Genomic DNA, 21186 nt, shown 5'->3' with positions numbered 1-21186 from the left:
ATCCCGTCTGGGAAGTTTCCACATGTTGCGAGGCAACTAAGTCCGTGGGGCACAACTATTGAGCCTGTGCTCTAGAGCTCGGAACCTCAACTACTGAGCTCACCCACTGCAGCTACTGAAGCCCGAGAGCCCTAGAGCCCATGCTCCACAGTGAGAGAAACCTCTGCAACGAGAAGTCCACATACCACAACTAGAGAGTAGCCCTTGTTTGCTGCAACTAGAAAAGGGCCTATGCAGCAACAAAGACCCAGCGCAGCCAAAAATAAATAAGATAAAATATTCCATTTTGTATACAAATTTCTTGTTTTTGCATTTTATTTTACTTTTATTATTTTAAAATATTTCTTTATTTGGAGGCGCCGGGTGTTAGCTGTGGCACATGGGATCTTTAACTGCAGCCTGTGAACTCTTAGTTGCAACATGTGGGATCCAGTTCCCTGACCAGGACTGAAACTGGGCCTCCTGCATTGGAAGGGCAGCGTCTTAACCACCAGACCCCAGGGAAGTCCCTAAGAATTTTTTGTATGGTCACATGGTATAGGCAACATTTTTAAAAAACAACTTCATTGAAATATCATTCATACACCACAAAATTCACCCTTTATTCAAGTCAGTGGTTTTTAGTATAGTCAGAAAGTTGTGCAACTATTACCACCATCTTATTTCAGAACATTTTCATCACTCCCCCAAAGAAACTGTATCTATTTGCCACCACTTCCCAACTCCAATCCCCACCCCCGACAACCTTGCTCAGTCACTCAGCCATGTCTGACTTGCGACCCCATGGACGGTAGCCCACCAGGCTTCTCTGTCCTTCAGATTTTCCTGGCAAGAATAGCAAACACTAATCTACTTTCTATCGTTATGAATTTGCCTATTCTGGACATTTCATATAAACGGAATCATACAATAAGTGGACTTTCGTGACTGGCTTCTCTAAATTAACATAATATCTTTAAAGTTTTTGCATGTTGCAACAAATGAATAATATTTCATCCTGTGGAAATACCACATTTTGTTTATATATTCCTCATTAATGCACTTTTGTGTTTTTTCTGCTTTTGATTATTATGAGCTATGCTGCTGTGAATGTTTATGTACAAGTGTTTGTGTGGACATGTGTTTCAGTTATCTTGGGTATCTACCTGGGAATGGAATTGCTGAGCCGTATGGTAGCTTCTTGTTTAACTTACCGAGGAATTGCCAAACTATTTTCCAAATACACCATTTAAATTCATTCTAGCAGTGTATAAGGGTTCTAGTGTTTCCATCTCCTCAGCAACACAAGTTATTTTGTCTTTCTTATTTTAGCTATCATTAGGATAGGGTGAATTCTTTATGATGGACTGGGAGGCCTGGCGTGCTGCGATTCATGGGGTCACAAAAAGTCGGACACGACTGAGCGACTGAACTAACTAACTAATGGATGAAGTAAAGTGTTAGTCGCTTCAGTCGTGTCCGACTCTGCAACTCCATGAACTTAGCCCGTCAGGATCCTCTGTCCATGGAATTCTCCAGGCAAGAATATTGGAGTGGGTTTCCATTTCCTTCTCCAGAGGATCTTCCCAACCCAGGGATCAAACCTGGGTCTCCCGCTTTGCAGGATTCCTTATTGTCGAAACCACCAGGGAAACCTATGGTTTTGGTTGGTGTTCCCCAAACTAATGATGTTGAGCATCTTTTCATGTGCTTATTGACATTTGGAGAAATGTATATTCAAAGGCTTTGTCTAGTTTTAATATTTAATAAACATTTATTTTATTTAATTATTTATTTGACTGTGCCAAGCCTTAGTTTTGGCACGTGGAATCTTAAGTTGAGGCATGTGAGATCTAGTTCCCAGACCAGGGATGGAACCTGGGCCCCCTGGAACTCTAGAGTCTTAGCACAGGGAAGTCCCCTGTGCTGTCTTTAAAAAAAAAACAAAAAACTTTTTTTTCTTTTATTTGTTTATGGCTGCACTGGGTCTTTGTTGCTATGTGAGGGCTTTCTCTAGTTGCTGCCAGCGGGAGCTACTTTTTGTTTCAGTGTGAGGGTTTTTCATTGTGGTGGCTTCTTTTGTTGCTCATGTGGAGTCTTCCTAGACCAAGAATCGAACCTGTGTCCCCTGCTCTGGCAGGTGGATTCCTAACCGTTGGGCCACTAGGGAAGTCTGTATTTTCCTGTTAATTTGTAAGTTACTCATACAACCTCTTATCAGATATATGATTTGAAATATTTTCTCCTAGTCTGTGGGTTTTCTTTTAACTTTCTTGATGGTATTCACTGAAGCATAAACATTTTACATTTTAATAGAGTCTAATTTCTCTTATTTTTTCTCTCACTTATGCTTTTGGTATCATGTCTTAAAACCATTGTTTAATACAAGGTCAAGAAGATTTACTCCTCTTTTGTTCTGGAAGCATTTATAGTTTTGGCTCCTACATCTCGGTCTATGATCCATTTTAAGTTTATTTTTAAAAGCTATGGTGTGAGGTATGGATTCAACATCATTCTTTTGGGTGTGGCTATCCAATTGTCCCAGCACCATTTGTTGTATTCTTTCCCCCCCCTAATACAACATTGTTTCTGTAAACATGTTTTATTTAGGACAACATTAATGTGAATTTATAGTCTCTGATCACACCCTAATTGCTTCTGGCAGCAATGTGGCCTCTGGAGATTGGGAAGGAGAGTAATTTTTCTGTGGGCAATAAAACATTTGACTAGGGAATTCCCTGGTGGTCCAGTGGTTAAGACTTCATGCTTCCAATGCAAGGGCCTAGGTTCAATCCCTGATCAGGGAACTAGATCCCACATGACACAACTAAGACCCAGTGCAGCCAAATAAATATATTAAATAAAGGTTTAAAAAAGGAAAACTTTTAAAAAAAAAAAAAAAAAAAAAAAAAAAAAACATTTGACTAGAATATGATGAGTATGTGTACGATGTTACATATGATGCCCGATGTTAGGGTGCATCATAATCACCTAGGTAAATTTTTTAATAGGAATTCCCAAGCCCCACCCCAACCTACTGTATCAGAATTTCCTGGCAACATTCCATCTCTTACATATATAGAATCACAGAACATTAAAACTGAAAGAGCCTGTAGGGTCATAAATACAACTCATTTTTAAGCTGATGATCAGCTTTTGCTTCTCACTCTCGCTAAACATCAAGGCCAGACTGAGCAATCGGTTTGTATCCCCCTGATATGTTCAATCAAGAATATTTATGACTCATGAAATTTTACTGAAGCCTTCATGGGAAGATGGAGAAGAGGATTACATCACACCCCACAATGCAAAACAATTAGATCCCTCCTTGTACTAGCTAGACCAGTTCTTCCTCCCAAAGTTTTCTCTCTTGCTACCCTACTGTCAAGTCTCTTCTCTTCATCTCTCTTACCATACATCTTCTGAAATTCCTCCTTTTTTCCCAAAGAAGTTGACGATGATCTCAAGTTTATACCCACTCAACCAAAGTATGGTAGCTACCTGAAAAACAATCAAGTACTTTTCCCCAAGCTTGCTCCTTGGGAAAGTGGGAAGTATCTCAGTTCATTCCATGGTCATAGAGCCATATCATATGATTTCTCATATCCTAATATTTCCTGAAGGGGCCTCTCTGGTGGTTCAGTGGTAAAGAATCCTCCCGCCAATATAGGAGACTTGGGTTCGATCCCTGGGTCTGGAAGATACCTTAGAAAAGGAATTGACAACCCACTCCAGTATTCTTGCCTGGGATGTCCTATGGACAGAGGAATCTGGTGGACTACAGTCCATGGGATTGCAAAAGAATCAGACACAACTTAGTGACTAAACAACAGTGTTTCCTGAAGGCTTACTGAGAACAAGATACTGGGCTAAGCATCTCACAAAATGACTTAATGTCTCATAGCTCATTAATGACAAATCTGGTATAGAACTTTAATTGTAAGGGTCAAAACACAACTTCTAAGGCACTCATATTCATAGTCTTCAATTATTTTTTGCTTCACAGTTCTGTAGGATACATGAAAAAGTGTTTATTATTTCATCTTTCAAAGGTAGGAAAACTGAGGTCCAGTGACAATGAGTGACTTTGCAACTCATTTAGTGGAAGGTCTTAATTTGGGGTCTAGGATTGTTTATCTTGAGCAGGATATGTGAAGTTGTGACTGAAATCTCCCCAGGAAGCCGCAATGGAAAATGTAACCAGTAGGGACACTGTGTAATCCTCGACACTGTAACATGAAGTCAGGCCTAAAGGACTGAGGCGTTATGACTGATATGGAGTATGGAGCAAGGGGAATGGGGCAGGACAGACTGTCAGTATTTCTCCCTCAGTGACAGGAAAGGGATGGTGGCATTGGGCAAGGCAGGATCCTGTTTGGCAAGGGACATCCGTCCCCCTGTGGGAAAGCGTGACTCATCGGGGTACCACAGCTCCATGACACAATCTCTTAAGATCTTTCAAGTGCCCTTAGTCCAACTCTGTATTTACCAAGCAACCCTCAGATCTACTTTTGGCTTCTAAAATCCGCCTTCCCACAGAGTAAAGAATGTGCTGACTGGGGGTTTCTTCAAGCCTATTGTCAATTATATTTTACAGGATGAATGAATAATGCTATATCTGGTCTCTCCCTCATGAGTTTGGTTTAGAGTGAATTTGTTGATTCAATATTAATTCAACATATATTCATTGAGTGCCATCCAGGCATCAGGCAAGCCCTTGTGATACAAGTCAGATACGATCCATATTCTCAAGGAGTGCACACTCTAATGAGGGATACCACGTAGCAGAAAAGCAAACAAATGGATAGATCATTTCATGCCGTGACACTCCTCGCCTAGGATTACTGAATTCCTTCCTACAGGCTCAGCTATCCCCCAGGTTCTGCAAACTTTCCCCTCTCATACTCACCTGGGAGATTTAAAAGAGGTTTTAGCCTAATCTCAGAGACTACCGCATCAAATTTCCTTTCTGGTCTGACCTGGACCTGGGTGTGTTTCAGTGAGACCCATTGCCTCCCTCCCTGTTGGAGGTTTAGCCCCTGGACCTCAGCCAAGTTTCCTAGGCCATGACTTGATAACCTTATCCATTTGTTCATGGAATAGATACTTTCTGAACTCTTGTATGTGTGTGTGTGCCTGCTAAGTCACTCAGTCGTGTCTGACTCTTTGCAGCCCAGTGGGCTGTACCCTGCCAGGCTCCTCTGTCCATGGGATCTTCCAGGCAAGAATACTGGAGTGGGTTGCCACACCCTCCTCCAGGGGATCATCCCGATCCAGGGATCAAATCCATGTCTCTTATGTTTCCTGCATTGGCAGGTGGATACTTTACTACTAGTACCACCTGGGAAGCTCTTCTGTACTCTTACTAGGCATCAATAATTTGGGGCTGGGGACACAGAAGTGAATACATCATGGTCATGCTTTTCAGTTCAGAGTCCAAGGCAGGAGGCTCAGAAGAATGATTCCTGTGCTTCTCCTGTGAGCGAGGAGAGAGGGAAGAGCTGGGTGCTGTGTGCTCAGAAAAGGGGTCCCTAAATCCTACTAGAGAAATGGGTGATCAGGGAAAGTGTCTCTGAGGAAGGAATATTTAAACTGAGATTTCGTTTGTTTTAAAGTAACTTCTCTTTTATTTCTTTACAAAAACAACAAATGTTGAAACTTACAAAATACAGAAAGGAAGGGTGTTTAAAGCTAACCATAAAGGCACCATTGGTAACAATTTGGTGGTATGTACCTTCCAGTCTCTTCGCTATCTGAACTTAGTTTTTAAAAGTTAATCAATCAATCAATCAATCAATCAATAAAACTTAATTAATCATTTATTTATTTTTATCTTTTTTTTTTTTTTGGTTCTGCTGGTTCTTCATTGCTGCGCTCGGGCTTTCTCTAACTGTGGCGAGCAGGGGCTACTCTTCTTTGTGGTACACAGGCTTCTCATTGCGGTGGGCTCACCTTGAGGAACACAGGCTCTAGAGCTCAGGTGCTTCAGTAGTCGTGGTGCAAGGGCTTAGTTGCCCCAAGGCACGTGGAATCTTCCTGGACCAGGAATCAAACCAGCGTTCCCTGCGTTGGCAGGTGGATTCTTATCTGCTGCACCACAGGGAAGTCCTGGACAAAGATTTACCTTGACAGTGAACACAGGGAGGAGAAAATATTTGGTAAAAGCAATTGTCCTTAGGTTGCTTTAAAAAACCTGATGTAATAAATAAAGGCATTAAAGTACATAATCATATAAATATATATATATATATATACACATATATATATATATGTTTTGTTCACTGAAATACCTCTGGCACCTAGCCAGCATATGACAGACAGTAGTTGCTCAATACAGATTTGTTCATTAAAAAAAGAGGAACAAGATGTAATGGAAAGATGAACCTCTGACTATTAAAGCATAAAATGCAATTCCCTCCTTGAGGCCCAGCATCAGCATGACAGAAAAGAGGTCCCATGCCAGGCTGAGGTCTCCTGTCACTTGTTAGCAACAGTGTGAACTACAAAGACAGTTGTCCATGCTGTTCCGGGAGAGAACATATCAGAAGGAAGGAGGAGGCTCCTGAGTGGTCAGGTGTGAGGGACAGAGGAGTCTCTGTATGCTGTGGCCTGACTCCAGAGACGGAGGTAGTCAGTAGGGGATGCTCATTTACCCCGCGGCATTCCTCCTGGTACTGTGTGGAAAAGCTGGCATGGAGACTCTGAGTCATGTATAATATAACTAACATTCAGGAAGACGTGGAAAGAAAATGTTCAATAGATTTGATACCTCTACCTACTGTTTCTCAGATGACTGGGAAAGGTTTTTCCTTCCAGAAGAAGGAGAGGTTTTAGGGATCTTTATCTAGGGACACCAGGTACAGTGGTTCAGGTAGTGCACTGGACAAAGGCACCACATTGAAGGAGGCAACATTCATGGCCAGACAGACAGATACCAAGCTGAATGAGAATGGGCAAGCAGTGCAGACAGTCTAGGCCTCCTGCTCCTGGGAGCAGCTCCACCTATGCAAACCCCACTTGCAGACACAGCCATGCACAGACTTGACAGCAAATGCTTGCACGCACTCACAGTCATTGCACAGCCATGTCTGCCTTAAGTGCACTGTGGGTGGCCCTGAGGTCTCTTTTCTCACCACCCATGCTCTCAGAACCCCAATTTCTAACACTCACTACCCCCCCCCCACTCTAAACTTGACATAGCTCACCTAGGAAACTGGGGGAGGGTGGAGCTGTGGTGGGTTCACAACTTGACAAGGGGAAAGAAGTGGCATTAGGTTATGTGGGAAAGAGCAAGGGTGTGAGCAGGCCTGAAACCAACCCCAGATGCTTCACGCTAAGACCCTGACAGGCTCCCTGGGCCAAGCCCAGGAGTGGAGCCAGCACACACTACTGCACAGCTTGAGCTAATTTTAAATGTTTTTAACTTGAAGAAGGGAACACTTTTCTTAACTTGCAGAACCTAGTGGTAGTCATGGCCTTGCCCTACATGTTTCCTCCCTTCTTTTCACAGCTTAACAAGTTGTATAACTTCTGCTTCCTCTTGGGTTCCAAGGAGACAAAGTTCTGAAAGGCAAATTATGATGTTTCCAAATCTCAGCAAGAGTAACACTTTAAATAAAGTATGTGAAAGAGCTTCAGAAACATACAGCACTAATCAGAGACTGCAAACTCCAGTCTCTGCTGGAGGCAGAGAGGAAGTAGCAAGAACTTAACCTACATGTGTAATGCGTGCGTGCTCAGTCGTGTCCAACTCTTTGCGACCCCATGGACTGTAGCCCCCCAGGCTCCTCTGTCCGTGGAATTTCCCAGGCAAGGATACTGAAGTGTGTTGCCATTTCCTTCTCCAGGGGATCTTCCTGATCCCTCTATTGACAGGCAGATTCTTTACCACTGAGTCACCTGGGAAGCCCTACGTGTGTCAAGTGAAACTTTATTTATTTAATTTGTGGGGATAAGCTTCACTGAGTTGTAATTTACATACAGTCAAATTTACCAATTCAATGACTTGACAAGTGTATACAGATATGCAACCACTACCACAGTCATGATATTGTTGTTGTTCAGTTGCTATGTCGTGTCTGATTCTTTGTGACCCCATGGACTGCAGCACGCCAGGATTCCCTGTCCTTCACTATCTCTCGGAGTCTGCTCAAACTCATGTCCATTGAGTCAGTGATGCCATCCAACCATCTCATCCTCTGTCGCCCCCTTCTCCTCCTGCCCTCAATCTTGCCCAGCATCAGGGTCTTTTCTAATGAGTCAGTTCTTCACATCAGGTGGTCAAAGTATTGGAACTTCAGCTTCAGCATCAGTCCTTCCAATGAATATACAGGGTTGATTATCACAATCATGATAGAGAATATTTCTGTTACATCAGAAAGTTGCCTTGTGGTCATTAGCAATCAATCTTTTCCCTCTAACTTCTGGCACTTGGCAACTACTTACCTACTTTCTATCACTGTCATTTTGCCTTTTCCAGAATTTCGTGGAAATAGAAGTTTACCTTCTGTAGTCTTTTGTGTCTGGCTTCTTTATCTTGGCATAATGCTTGTAAGATTCATTCATACTGCACATTTCTCAGCTGTATTTTATTTATGTATTTTTGGCTGCCCTGGGTTTTCATTCCTAGCTTCCCAGGCCATGGGACTGAGTGTCTTATGAACTTATCTGCCCTTTTTGTGCAACCTGAGACACACTTGGCCCTGGGCTCAGTCTGTCTGCTTATGCTCGCTCTCCACGGCTTGCACAGCGCCAGCTTCAGTTTCAGTTCAGTTCGCCTTTGACTGGTCTGCTTTGTGCTCCATTCATGAGTCAGCAAGGGTTCCGAGAGGTGGACAGTCTAATTCTGTTCCTTCTCTAGTATCTTCAGGTAGTTCCTTTTTGAATTGAGCCAAGATTTTACCATGTTTTCTTCAGGGAAGAGTCATGTGGTAGGGTCTAAATCTATCACACCCAGAAGCTAAGTCACAGCTTACTTGTTTCTATTTCACCTTCATTTAAAAAAAAAAACATTTGTTTGGCTGCACCAGGTCATAACTGTGGCATGTGGGATCTTTGATCCTCATTATGGCAGACAGACTCTTTTAATTGTGGCATGCTGGATATAGTTCCCTGACTAGGGATCGAACCCGGTCCCCCTGCAATTGGAAGTTAGGTATCTTAGCCACTGGTCCACCAGGAAAGTCCCACATTTTTCTCTTTATCATTGGTTTTTTTAGCCATTTGGTTATGATGTGCCTTGATGTAGTTTTCTTCATAGTTTCTCTGCTAGGAGTTTGTTGAGCTTCTTTGATTTGTTAGTTTGTAGTTTTTGTCAAATTTGGAAATGTTTCAGTCATTATTTTTTCAAATATCTTTTCTGCCCTCTCCTCTACCCCACCCTCTCTTTCTGGGACTGTAGTTGCGTGTGTATAAGGCTGCTTAAAGCTGTAACAACTCACTCATGTTCTGTTCATTTTTTTTTTAATCAGGCTTTTTTTCCCCCTGTGTTTTATTTTGAATTGTTTCTATTGCTATGTTTTCATAATCAATGATCTTTTCATATTTAATGTTTAATCTGTTATCAATACCATTCAGTATATTTTTCATCTCCAGAATTTTGATTTGGGTTTCTTTTGTATCTTCTATTTACTCTCAGGATGCTTGTGCTCGCCTCTACTTTCTTGAACATCTGGTTTCCCTGGCTATATCTGGTCTCCCATAGCTGTTTTAAAGTCCTTGTATACTATCAGCTGTATAATTTCTGGATCTGCTTCTATTGGTTGATTTTTCTTCTGCTTCTTTGAGTGACAGGTAATTTTTAAATTGGATGCCAGATATTCTAAAATTTATGTTGTTGGGTACTAGGATTTTTTTGTTTTAGGATTTTTTTCTTTTAGATACTTGGGGAGTTTGGAATGGGATGCAGTTCAGTTACTTGGGAACAGTTTAGCCCTTTTACTGTGTGCTTTTAAGCTTTGTTAGGTGGGGCCAGAACACCTCTCAGATGGGGGCTAATTTGGCTTGGTATTGAGGCAGTCTCTTTCTAAGTACTTGATGCCCAGTGTGTTGTGAGGTCTTTAGCTTGTGGGAACACCAGCTCTTCAGGAGTTCTATCTCTATGTGTGTGGTAGCCTGGAAACTCTCTCCAGATGATGGAGACTCATCTCGTTTGTTTTCATTCTCTCAGGGATCACTGTCCTGCCTATTATCCAATGCCTTAAAACCATTGTCTTATATATTTTGTTCAATGTTATAATTGACTAAGGGAGAGGATAATATCTGGGCTTCCCTGATAGCTCAGTTGGTAAAGAATCCACCCGCAATGTAGGAGACCCTGGTTTGATTCCTGGGTCGGGAAGATCTGCTGGAGAAGGTATAGGCTACCCACTCCAATATTCCTGGGCTTCCCTTGTGGCTCAGGTGGTAAAGAATCTGTCTGCAATGTGGGAGATCTGGGTTCAATCCCTGGGCCGGGAAGATCTCCCGGAGAAGGGAAGGGCTACCCATTCCAGTATTCTGGCCTGGAGAATTCCATGGTCTGTAAGTCCATGGAGTTGCAAAGAGTTGGACATGACTGAGCAACTTTCACTTTCAAGGGTGAGTCTAATTATAGATCCTGCCACTTCATCATGGTCGAAAGTAGACATTGCTCTTATTCTTTTTTTTAAATTTATTTTTTAATTGAAGGATAATTGCTTTACAGAATTTTGTTGTTTTCTGTCAAACATCAACATGAATCAGCTATAAGTAACTTTTATTCTTTTAAGTGCTCTTTTTTATTGAAGCATAGCAAGCACACATAAAAATATACAAATTCTAAGTGAATGGCTCAATAACCTTCCACAAAATAAACACACCTGTTTAACCACTACCCATATTAATAAATGGAACGTCACCAGCACCCAAAAACTTCATGTTCCTTTCCAGGCCTTTAGCTCTCCTCCCAGAGTAACCACTATTCTAATTGCTAGCATCACAGAGCATGTTTTTGAACTTTATATAAATGGAATCATGTAGTATGTACTCTTTTGTGTCTGGCTTCTTTCACTCAAACTCATTATGTTTGTCAGATTCATTCATTCATGTTATGTGAAGCAATAATTCATTTCCACTGCTGTGTAGCATTCCATTTTATGAATACAGTGTAGAAATAGTGTTAGTTGCTCAGTCATGTCTGACTCTTTGCAACCCCATGGACTGTAGCCCGCCGGGCTCCTCTGTCCATAGAATTCTCCAGGCAAGAATACTGGAGTGGGTTGACATGCCCTCCTCCAGGAAATCTTCCTGACCCAGGGATCGAACCCAGGTCTCCTCCATGACAGACAAATTCTTTACCATCTGAGCCACCAGGGAAGCCCGTAAGCCACATTATTTATCCTACTGTTGATGGGCATTTGAGTTATTTCCAGTTTGGGGACTATTATTAATAGTGCCGCTATGATCATATTTGCACATATTTTTGTGTGAACATATGTATGTATTTTTAGCAATAGAACTGCTTAGTCATAAAGCTAGGCATCTTTTCTACTTTAGTGGATAACACCAAATAGTTTCCAAAGTAGTTATCCCAATTTACATTCCTACCAGGATTGTATGAGCGTTCTAGTTGCTCCATACCCTCACCAATACTATTTTGCCTTTTGCATTTTAGCTATTCTCATGGATTTTACTTATATTGCCTTTCAGAACACCATACAGACATAATAAAACCACTGAGTGGAATGAATTAATAGTGTGCCAGTTTGAGATTCCTGTATATAAGCTGTTTCTTTCCAATGGCTTTGAGTATTTCTAAAAGCATCCTGTCACTACATTTGTGTTCATCAACATTGTTTGAGCAGAATTTGAAAGCTAAGTGTTTGATGATTCACTAGGTAGAGATATGGTGGGAGGGAAGGCAAACAAAGGGCATTCTTGGCAGAGGAAGCAACATATGGAGAGAAAGTCATAAAAGGACCTGGCTCAGGGCTGCCTGGTACCACTGTGCATGACTCTTAGAATTGTTTTACACTTCATTGTCTGTGGGAATGACACCTCCAGGAATTGTGCAGTGCACAACCCATCAGGCTCTACACAGAAGCCATACCTGTAATGGTCAGGGATGATAAGAAGTTTGCTGTGACCAGAGGGCAGGGTGGGTAGGGTAGAGAAGCAGGAGAAGCCAGATCCAGAATTGGGGTAATATAACTGACTCAGATTTTAACAGAAGCTTACTTTAAAACTCCACCCTGCCCCCACCTCTACTAGATGAGGGATTATACAAGCTTCCTCCTCTTAGATCCCTCAGCCTCTGAGCCAACAGGGCTGCCACTGAACTGAGGCTGAGGTGAAACCCATGCCAGGAAGGAGAAATGCTGAGTGTGCTCCAGCTTGTCTTGCTACATGACTCTGGTCTCAGCAAGCTGAAGAACCAACACCCTGTCCTTCCTCTATCTTGGGCTTCCTCTATTACCCGCAGCCTCAGCACACTCCTATGCCTGGGAAAATTGGGTAACCCTGGATGGGAAGCCATGCCCACCCACCTAACACCTAGGTTTGTGTTACTGAGTCACTGGAGGTGGTTTCTGAAAGCACAAGAAAGTGAAAGGAAAATTCCAGGTCCCCCTCATATCTTGGGGCTTCCCAGGTGACTTAAAGAATCCACCTGCAGGAGCCCCAAGAGTCACCAGCTGGATCCCTGGGTCAGGAAGATCCCTTGGAGGAGGAAATGGCAACCCATTCCAGTATTCTTGCTTGGAAAATCCCATGGACAGAAGAATCTAGAGGGCTAATAGTCCATGGGGTTGCAAAGAGTTGGACATGACTGAGTACAGAGCACAGTACCACATATCTCCCCATGACCGGCCAGGGTGAAGGATATCCCTCTGAAAGAAAGATACTTTTGGGGTCGACCCTCTCTGTCTGTAACCCCTCACTGCACTTCGTGTATGTGTGTGTTGCATGATTAAGGGCACTGAAGAGTTGAAGTAGGGTCCCTCTGTTGGGATAGAAGGAACTACTCACCATCTGTCAGAGAGGGCGGAGACTTTTCTGAAAAGTAAGGTTCATGTTCAAGTTCTGCCTTCCTTCCAGTTACTTGGACAAAAAGTATATTCCTTAAAGTAGAAACTGGGACTGATGGAAGAGCTCCAGGGAATGGCAGAGCGAGACTGTCTTGACTCTGGCAAAAAAGGGAGTAGCTCTAGAGAAATAAGTGGTAAGATGGCACCTCCCCAGGAGGGCACAAAAGCAAGCATAAGGAACACAGGAAAGGTGCCACGGTCGCACCAGAGCTCTGGGACTGGAGTGTACATGAGACCACATGTCAGCTGAAGATTCGGACCTGGGACTACGTGAACAATGATATGAGTAGATAGATACCTTTCCAACCTAGCTTTTTAGTTTATTTTTCTGCTTCTTCACAAGATTAACTTTCTTTTTTCCTTGACTGCGCCATGTGGCATGCAGGATCTTAGTTCCCCCGACCAGGAATAGAACATATGCCCTCTGCAGTGGAAGCGCAGAGTGCTAACCACTGGACTAGCCAGGGAAATCCCACAAAGTCAACTTTTAAGTCAATCAGCGGGGATATACAGCACACTCAACATGTGTTTCCTGTGACTTCAGGCTTATGAGGAGCAGAGAACAAGAGACATAGGGTCTTCCCTCAGAGAGAGTACTAAGTAACCAGAGAGAGGAGAATAAGGCATCTGAACTGCCTAAAGGATAGTATAACTGATACAACATTTTGTTTTTATTTTGAGCCAAAATGAAAATTAGTATGAACTCCCCAGCACCAGCTGGGCCACAGTGAGAGTGTGAAGCATCCCAGGAGGAAGGGAGGAGCTATCCTTATCCTGAGATCAAAATTGTTTCCAGTTCATCTGTAAGTGTTGACGATCTCTGTGTGAACTGTCAAAGAAACTGTAATAGCCCTAAAAAAACAAATCAACCAGATAGTGAAAGACCATAGCTAATTAAATACTAACGTATGTGGGCTGAGGGGATCCACGGGTATCCAAGAGGCTCCAGGTGCTAGAAAAGGTCGAGTTCTCTAGGGCTGAAGGACGGGTATGTCTGTGCAGTCACTTAATCATATCCAACTCTTCACAACCTCATGGACTGTAGCCCACCAGGCTCCTCTGGGGATAAGCAAACAAAGGGCATTCTGGATAGGTGAACAGTATGGGGAAAAGGCAAAGAAATAATCACCTTCAAAATCACCCCCCCCCAAAAAAAAATCACTCCCATTGCCATTGAATTTTAAAGTTTTCAAAGAACCTTCATAGCCTCAATCTTTTTTTTTTTTTTAATCTTTCAGCAGCCTCAAACATTTGGCAGAAGAGAGATTCCCACTCACAAATTAAGTGAGAACTGGAGAGTATCTACTGATTTTGTTGCTCAGCCTCCCTCTCTCCCATCTTCTACATCTAGCATCCTGGTTTTCCTTGGAAAAATATCTCTCTCCACTTGGGCCAACCAGGGTTCTGACTTCATCCCTGAATTCAGGGAGGGCCTAATCAGATCTAGTCTACTACTGAACTACCACAATAGTTTAGGAATGGGTATGTGACCCAAGTAGGCCAATGAGACTCACACCCACAACCTTTGCTAAATAACCAAGGAAGAAAATCAAGTCAATGCAGAGGAAAGCAGAGCCCAAAGACCACTTTCTGTTGACATTGGGTGCCTGTATCCAGCTGTGCCTGAAGCCAGTTTATCCTAGGATTTTTCTGAGAGGTAAACCATTGCATTCTCTTCTTGATTTAAGCCAGTTTGAATTTGATTTCTGTTACTTGCTACTAACAGAGTCCTGGATAATTCAGAAAGCCTAGCCAATATACTTAAATTCTGATCCTGTGTTCTTCGAACTATTAATAAGTCTAGTAACTGGAGTGACGGTATTATAAGAAAGGATTATTAAGCATGGTGGAGTCTGCCTGGTAGGACCTGACTAAAAGACAAGCTAGGAAGGCAGACAAAGGACAGGGAGCCTCAAAAGTTTCTTGAGACAAGTATCACGTGATCTCATTTATGTGTAGAATCTTAAAAAAAAATGGTACAAATGAACTTATTTGCAAAATAGAAATACAGTCACAGATGAAGAAAATAAACTTATGGCTACCAGGAGAGAAGGGGGTGGGGGAGGAATAAATTGGGAGATTGGGATTGATGTATACAACTACTATATACAAAATAGATAACTAATAAAGACTTATTGAATAGCACATAGAACTTTTCTTAATACTCCGTAATGACCTACATGGTAAAAGAGTCTTTAAAAAAGTGGATATATGTATATGTATAACTGATTCACTTTGCTGTAAAACAGAAACTAACATATGGTAAATCAACTATAATCCAATGAAAGTTTTTAATTCTACAAAAAAAGATTCTTGAACAATTTAAAAAGAGACATTTGAAGAAAATACTGATATAGAAAATATTCTATTTCTTAACAGGGGAATAGTTATGACCCATATATGTTCACTCAATTATACACACATGTTTTCTACTCTCTTCCGAATAAAACCACGATGTAATGTGTACTTTTGGAAAACGAAGAAGAAAATAATGTGGAGGTAGTGATTATAGAATGGACTGGAGAAGAGAGACCTTGAAATCAGAGATGCAGGAAGGAAGCTGTCTGAGACGGAGGCTTGGGGTAAGGAAGGATGAAGTAGAGCAGTGGAAATATGGATGGAAGCAGGTAGAGAGGTAAGAGATGCTTCCTGCATGAATGAGGGCATGAGAAAAATACAACTCCAAATGCTGGAAATGATAATGAGATAGGGTAGTTGAGAGGGAAAGACCTGGGTGGAGATGTTAAGGGGGTGTATGTGGTGATATTTTGAACTTATTCAGGTGGGAACATCCCAACAGTGGGTCTGTAATATCAATATCATTTGGTTGGAAGGAACAGAACCCTTGTTGAGTTAACTCGTGTGGGGATCTGGGAAGTCAGAAATGGAGGCTCTTCTCTTTATATCTCTGGGGCGCACGTGGTCTTTCCTTGACTCTCGTCTGCATCTGCCAACCAGGTCCTTCTGCGTCCTCAGAGGGAGGGCCCCCCTGGAAGAAGCTGGAGTGCCCTGGGAACCTCATAGGTGGGCAAAGCCATCGTTACAGCAGCTGAGTGAAGGTACCCCGTGGAAACTCTGTCCAAAATGTCTAGAAATGACCAGCTGGATGACGAACAAGTCCTGGTATGGACAAGGTGCAAGGTCTGTGTTCAAGGAAAACCACAGGAAAGAGAACTTGGTTTGAATCTGGGAAAGAGAAACAGCAAGGTTGAGAACAGAGGCCAGGCGTGGCTGATGTGGACAAGGATGCAAGAAAGGCCTTGTAGCCAGTGATGTTCTCCATAGGACTCTTGCTTTCAGCTCACACAGGCGCTCCCACCCCCAGCCTGCCTCCAGTTCCCCTTCGCCTCCCTTCCTGAAGGGAAGTGAACTTCAAACTCCTTCAAAGCTGCCTGTGCTCCCTGCTCCCCTTCTCTGCACTCCTCTCCCCTCAGTCCAGGCCTACCCTGCTGGCACTCCTAGAAGCATGCCAATAAGGTCTCCAAGGACTTACTGGTCGCTATAGCCAGGCAACAGATAATCCTCAACTCTAATCTTATTTCACTCATTCATTGGTTATTCATTCACTTATTCAGAGAATATCTGTTAAGAGCCAACTGCTTGCCTGGTGCTGGGGGTATGATACTGAGCAAGACCCATTAGGTACAATTTCCCGACAGAGACAGTGTCTACTTCTTCCTAAGATGCCATACACTCATGCACACACACTCAGGCATACTCAGACAGGCACATGCGCTTGCTTTTTCTGTTTACATCTTCCCTGAAGCCTCTACTAGGGATCCAGCTGCTAGGCTACACGGGACACAGACAAATGGGAAGGAAGTTGGGCCAGTAGCCTAAGGAAGCTGGGAGGAAGAGGGCCAGACGGGCTGGAGGAGCACCCCAGGATGTTCTCATCGTCACTTGGCCATTTGGTAGGGCTTGGGGAGTGTAACTCTGAATGGCAGGCACCCAGTGGACAAGGGCACACAGCCAGGATCTCAGGTTCTGGCCACTTCAGGCAGTTCTCCAGGCAAGGCGCTTCCCAGAGGGCCAGGGAGGGACCGGGGGAATGATTGCAGCCTTTGGGGAGGCAAGCCATCTGGGCACATGCCTGCTACATCATACTCCTTCACTGAACCCTGGCTTTGCTCCTGAGCGTGAAACTCCTAGAACTGTCCTCATGAGGAAGGGAGTCTCTGGGCAGGACCCTGAATTCTGGGCTGGACACTGGCACCCTATAAATTCGAGGAGTCAGCCTGTCAGAGGCCTGGCTGGTTGAACACTCAAGGGTTCTGGTGATGGAAGGTCCCAGAATTTTCCTCTTTCTCTTCCTAGGGAATTATATAAAGTAAGTGAAGAATAAAAAGGAGAAGGACAAAGAAGATGGGGGAAGGAGAAAAGGACTAGGAAAGAAAGGAGGACATGCAGAAGAAAAGCATTTTTAAAAACACCACCCAATAAAAATAAAATAAATAAAATAAAAATAAAACCAACCAAATCATAGTACTACTTTTTCTCTGCTTAAAATCTTTAAATAACTTCCCATTGCTCTTTGGATAACTACACCCCTCCCCTCACCCCTCTCCCCCTCCCTTCTCACCCCTTCCAGTCATGGGAGGCCTGCTAGGATGTGTGCACACAGGTCTTGTGGAAAATTCCCCCATGTGGTCGCAAGTGAAACAGAAGGAGTAACTTAACAGGCTCATCATAAGGAGCTACAAGAAGGGGGTTTTAGGGAAACACCATGGCAGTTCAGTGGTTAGGATCTGGTTTTCACTGCCGAGGATACAGGTTCAATCCCTGGTCAGGGAACTAAGATCCCAAAATCTGTGCAGGCAAATGGGTCAGTAGCTTAGTCATGTCCAACTCTGCGGACATGGACTATAACCCACCAGGCTCCTCTGCCCATGGGATTCTCCAAGCAAGAATACTGGAGTGGGTTGCCATTTCCTTCTCCAGGGGATCTTCCCAATCCAGGGATCGAACCTGGGTCTCGTGCATTGAAGGCAGATTTTTTTTTTTTTTTTTTTAACCATTTGAACCACAAGGGAAGCCGGCAGATAAATAAATATTTTTTTCTTTAAAGAAGAGGGCAAAAAATAAATAAATAAAGATAAAAAAGAAGGGGGCTTTAGTCCTAGATCTGTGACTAGAGGACTATGGGAAGATCATGGCCTAAGCCTCCTTTTCTTCACCTGGTCAGAGATGAGGGAGGGTAAAACCTGCCCTGCCAGCCTTGCTGGGTTTTTGGGAGGCTCAGGTGAGATAAAGAGCCTAGAAACCCTTGTGAACTATCAAATACTAAACAAATAAAAGGACTGTTCCTGCTACTGAGGGAACTACCTTGAGAAGTGTCAGAGGCCCACACCTCTTTCAGCTCTCAGTGCTTTCTTTCTAATAATCCTTTATCACATTATAACACCTTACGCCTTTCAAAGTACTTTAGTATCTATCTTGTGTCATTTGTTCTGACGACACATCTGTGCAGTGGCCAGGCAGGGCTGCCCCTTGCTGGGCATACAAGGGCACAGGCTCAGAGGGGGTGAAGTCCCCAGAAGGGCCAGTGTCACGGGGCGTGTCGTGGCTGAGCCAGGCCTGAGCTCGGGTTTCCTGACCACCTGCAGGGGCTGCTCCCAGGTCCTGGAGCCGCTCTGCTCCCAGCACATACTGAAGTTATTCTTTTAGATTCTAAACCTTCACAGAGGGTGCAGGCAGGGTCTTCTTAAGAGGATGAACTTCCCCACGGTGGTTAGCATGGCCTATGAAAAGTAAAGTGAAAGTGTTAAGTTGCTCAGTCTTGTCCGACTCTTTGTGATCCCATGGACTGTAGCCCGCCGGGCTCCTCTGTCCATAGAATTCTCCAGGCAAGAATACTGAAGAGGGTTGCCATGCCCTCCTCCAGGGGATCTTCCTGACCCAAGGATCAAACCTGGGTTTCCTGCATTGTAGGCAGATTCTTCACTGTCTGAGCCCCAAGGGAAGTCCAGCACGGTGGGGCTATTTCAGGCGACACTTGAGCTTTTGCCAATGACAGAGGTTGGATTTTGAGGGTCTACTTACGTGGGGCCCCTAGGAGTTTGCCCAGGCTGCTCTCTCAATCCTCTGTGACAGTGGTCAGCCAGCTGTCAGGCCAGAGGTGTGCCTTTTGGACCATATTAGGATCCTCCTTCAGGTGTGATTCTAACCACAAAGGGTGCTGTTGCCTAGTGCTGCACAAACAGCACTCGATGGCTCATCTTCACAACCAGGGAGTGTCAGCCCCGTGTCGCCTCTGGGGTAGGGCGAGCACAAACACACAGGCCCGCTCCCGGTCCTGAGTTCTCGCAGTTGGAGACACGTAGCGCACGGGAAAATAACACCAAAGAGGGTGGCGCGAGCATCCTCTCAAAGCAGGGACACTGTGACCCTCCCGGATAAGACAGAATGAGCTCAGAAAGACCGAGACCTCCGGGGATTGGAAGGCTGGGAGGAAGCTTCCTGGCTCAGGACACCCGGTCCCCCTCCCCTAAGTCGGTCTCCGGGTCAGACTGAAACATTCTTGCTGTTTGTGAATCACACCAGGAAACCGCCTCTGCAACATTCCAGGATGCGAGAGCCACGCCCTCGGTCTGACTGCTGATTGGCGGTGGCGTGAGTCAGGGGAAAGGGCACGGGACGGGCAGTCTGGAGATGCGGGACTGTGCGCCTTGATCTACAGCAGAGCCAGATCAGCCGGAGAGATTCGGGCGCGTTTGCTGTCAAGGTCAAATGGCTGGGTGGCCCCGGTCGGGCCGCAACCCAGGTCTCCTGAGTTTCTGTTGTAGGAGCCTCCCCTCAAGTCGGTGGTGATGATGACGAGCATTCCAGAGGGGAGGGGGCAGGCAGGGAGACGCGATGTGGAAGGAGGGCGAGGCTGGAATGATAGCCTGCCGGGCGGGCCACGTCCCCCACCCCACCGCAACCTCCACTTCCTTTCCCCGAGTCCCCCGAGGGGCTGAATGAGACTGAGAAAGGTGATGGGAATTGTTCCCACGACATTTATAAGCGTTAAAAAAAAAAAAAAAAAAAAAATCAAAGACAACCATAAAGAAAAGTGACGGAGGGACTTGAAGGGGAGATTCACAAAAGAAGACACAGTAGTGCCATATTAAGCATGTGAAAAGGTGCTTAACTTTATTTGGTGTCAGAGAAGACCAAACTAAAACCACTTTGAGATACCAAATATCTAAAACTAAAAATACCAATATTAAGTGTTCTGGTTCTGGTGTGAAACCCCTGGAACCCTTGTACACTGCTGGTAGTAATTATTGCTTTTCCCACGTTGGAAAACGGTTTGACATTTTTAAGTGAAGTTGAAGAGATGGCTTCCCTGTAACCCAGCAGTCACATCCCTGGGTATATATGTTCAACAGAAATGTGTGGAGTGTGCATGGAGGACATGAACACGTATGCTTGAAGCGGCACACCTTGTAACAATACCAAACTGGAAATAACCCACATGTCAATCAAGAGGCAATGATAGATGATATATTCACACAACAAAATATTACATAGTAGTATTGGATGAACGACAGCCAGACACAACATATGGATGAATGACAGCCAGACACAAGAACAGTGGATGAATCTCTCAAGTAAAAGAACCCGGAAGAAAGCCAGACACAAAAGGATACACACTTATGAGTTTATGTAAAGCTCAAGAAATGACAAAAGAAAACCATAATCTTTAGATGGTAAAAGAACAAAAAGAAAAAAAGAACAAAAAGAAGCAAGCAAGTGATTACCATGAAAGTCGGGAGAGAGGTTACCTTAGAGAGGAAGAAGGGATTGTGACTGCAGAGGGTCCTAAAGGAGATTCCTGGAGTGCTGGCAATGTTCTGGTTTTGGCCTTGTTAGTGGGTGCCCGGATGTTTAATGATAATTCTTTAAGTGGTATATTCATGTAATGCAACGTTCTGAGTGTGTGTTGTATAGTGCTGAGTGAACTATGTGAAGGTGACAATATTCAACCATTCTAACCTAGTGTTTGGCTTCTCCAGTGGCTCAGCAGTAAAGAATCTGCCTGCAGTGCAGGAGACTCAGGAGACACAGGTTCCATCCCTGGGTCAGAGAGATCCCCTGAAGGAGGAAATGACAGCCCACTCCGGTATTCTTGCTGGGATAATCCCATGGACAGAGGAGCCTGGTGGGCTGCAGTTCATGG

At 44.0% G+C, this 21186-nt stretch overlaps 1 non-coding gene across 1 annotated transcript; it reads left to right on the top strand.

Moving 5' to 3' along the window:
- The first annotated feature begins 2714 nt into the window (after nucleotides 1-2714).
- TRNAW-CCA (transfer RNA tryptophan (anticodon CCA)) lies at nucleotides 2715-2786 on the top strand. The gene has a single exon. It is a non-coding gene; the product is annotated as a tRNA-Trp (tRNA).
- Nucleotides 2787-21186: the final 18400 nt, after the last annotated feature.

This window comes from Muntiacus reevesi, chromosome 3, assembly GCF_963930625.1.
Source record: "Muntiacus reevesi chromosome 3, mMunRee1.1, whole genome shotgun sequence".
In the NCBI taxonomy this organism is placed as follows: domain Eukaryota; kingdom Metazoa; phylum Chordata; class Mammalia; order Artiodactyla; family Cervidae; genus Muntiacus; species Muntiacus reevesi.
The sequence above is the reverse complement of the archived record's forward strand: the minus strand, read 5'-3'. Positions and strand labels throughout refer to the sequence as shown.